The sequence below is a fragment of the Rutilus rutilus genome, assembly GCF_951802725.1.
Source record: "Rutilus rutilus genome assembly, chromosome: 1".
Classification (NCBI taxonomy): Eukaryota; Metazoa; Chordata; class Actinopteri; order Cypriniformes; family Leuciscidae; genus Rutilus; species Rutilus rutilus.
This window is the reverse complement of record NC_140209.1, coordinates 14661083-14663967: the sequence shown is the minus strand read 5'-3', so window position 1 is coordinate 14663967 and position 2885 is coordinate 14661083.

Genomic DNA, 2885 nt, shown 5'->3' with positions numbered 1-2885 from the left:
TAGAAGTGGGGAACTGCTGTGGTCAACCAGTGAGATTTTTTATATAAAAGAACTAGTGAAAAGATGCATAGATAAAAAGCGAATAGCTTAACTGTAAAAGTTCAATTTGATTCATGCAGATCTCTGAGTGTTCAAATTTCAGATGGCTTCAATGACAGTGTCGAATGGAAGCAACAAGAGGGCAAAGGGCAAAGAGGCGAGTGCAGAAAGAAGAACAGAGAAGCGGGTGAGGGGTTCTCAGCTCCCCTCCCGAAGTTCAAAAAGACTCAGAAAGGCTGAATTAATGCTGGAAAAGGTGAAACTTTCACTTGAGACTTTTCCTGAGGACAAAGAGGAAATTCTGAGATGTGGCATAATTGATCAAAAGCCCAAACTAAGAAGAGGCAGAGAAACAACAGAGCCTATTCTCCACTCTGCAACAACCTTTGAGTGAGGATTTAACCCTAACCCTAACCCTACACACTCTAACCCTAAAAAAACACAAGTCCCACCCCAAAAAAACACAAGTCCCACCCAACTCAAACACAAGTCACACCCAACACAAGTCCCACCCAAAAAAAATAAGTCCCACCCCAAAAAAACACAAGTCCCACCCAACTCAAACACAAGTCCCACCCCAAACAAACAAGTCCCACCCCAAAAAAACACAAGTCCCACCCAACTCAAACACAAGTCCCACCCCAAAAAAACACAAGTCCCACCCAACTCAAACACAAGTCCCACCCAAAAAAAATAAGTCCCACCCCAAAAAAACACAAGTCCCACCCAACTCAAACACAAGTCCCACCCCAAAAACACAAGTCCCACCCAACTCAAACACAAGTCCCACCCCAAAAAAACACAAGTCCCCCCCAACTCAAACACAAGTCCCCCCCCAAAAAAACAAGTCCCACCCCAAAAAAACACAAGTCTCACCCAACTCAAACACAAGTCCCACCCAACTCAAACAAGTCCCACCCCAAAAAAACAAGTCCCACCCCCAAAAAAACACAAGTCCCACCCAACTCAAACACAAGTCCTACCCCAAAAAAACACAAAGTCCCACCCAACTCAAACACAAGTCCCACCCAACACAAGTCCCACCCCAAAAAACACAAGTCCCACCCAACACAAGTCCCACCCTAAACAAACACAAGTCCCACCCAAAAAAACACAAGTCCCATCCCAAAAGAACCACAAGTCCCACCCAAAAAAACACCCTAACCATTCACAAACTCCAGTCACCATCCACAAACTCCAGTCACCATCCACAATCTCCAGTCACCATCCACAATCTCCAGTCACCATTTTCGTTCGATAGGTCTCATCCAGCGCTACAACCAATTCCGTTCAACCGTTTCCGAGATAGAAGCCAATAAAAACACCGTCTTTGACCAGATGCAGCTCCAAGGCCAGACCACCCACCGCCGTGGAAATGGTCTCATTGGACGGTTGTCATTGGGACTGTTTCACACTGATCTTTCCAATCACTCACAGTCACTCCCAGGGATCTTTCCTATCACTCACACTCACTCCCAGGGATCTTTTCTATCACGCATACTCACTCCTAGGGATCTTTTGGGTTATCCAAGTGAAATGGGTATCACTGATATTCCCATCTGTCCATAAGGATAACTGTGAGTCAGAGTGAATAGAGGACTGTTGCAGGACTACAAGCACAAACACGCTTGATTCGATTAAGGTAACTTTTTTTTAAAAATTAAAAATGTAATTTAAAGTGTTATAACCATATAAATGGTTAGTTACTGTGATATAAAGCAAAAAATGTCCAAATAAAACATGAAAGAAACATGAAAAATAAGTTTTTACAGAAGGTTTTATATTAAAATTAAACCATTAAGGAAAAACAGAGGAAAAGCAGTGCATTATGGGAGTTTTAATTCACTTACCATGGTTAGAAAACATGTGGCAAAACAGTATGTCCCTGAGTGAATACATTCCATTGTTATACCATATTCCAGACCAGGAATGCTTGTCACCAACTGTTGAGTTTAATCTCAGAAATTTGTGTCAAAGAACTACACTTCCCAGAATGCACCAGCAGCAGCAAACCGGCTGCTTATCACCTGATCAGGTATTATCACTGATTTGGAGCACCTGGGAAGACATGAGGTCCTCAGTCATTTAAACAAATAAACTTAACAGAGAAGACACTCCAAGTTCACTCACTCGTAGGTTCAGTTCAAAGACGCCAATGGTTGGTGAAATGTTTTATTTACTTTCATGGTGTTTGAAATGCTGCTTAATATGTTTGAACTATGTTTAACTGCTGTGTAGATTGGTTAAGGAACACATTGTAGCATTGATTTCATTGAATTTTTGTTAAATGGGTTCTTTATTCAATGTAAAAGGCTTAAGTGGGTAATTAATCATGAAATGTATTTAAAATGTTTAATTAACTTTTAAACTCATTTAAAATTCATTAAAAATGTTTAACTGAAATGTTTAATTAAAAATGGTAATTTTTGTTCTCTGTCTTTAAAGGTTTACAACCTAATTCATTGAACAGACCAATCAACTGACAAAGCTAAAATAAAAATAAAAGTGATTTGAGTCGGAAATTTGAGTTGTCCTTGTGTCCTTTGGAAATTGAACAAGAGGAGAACTTGACACCAACTGTTGTCTTCGGTGAGGATGATGTATGTTTGGTTGCATTCATTCTGAGGGAGAAGAGCTGGTAGAAGCTTGATGTTCATACATCCGCCAGTTTGACTCCCGATACAAATTTTTAGTAGCATTTGCTTACTGTATGTGGGCTGTTCTTGATTCTCTTTGTTTCTCTTAGAAGCTGCAACTTATTTGTGGCTTATCTGAAACTTTTGAGACCATGTCAGACCACTTTAAGGTAATCTGTGAAGGTTGAGATGGTCTTGACTGCCATCCTC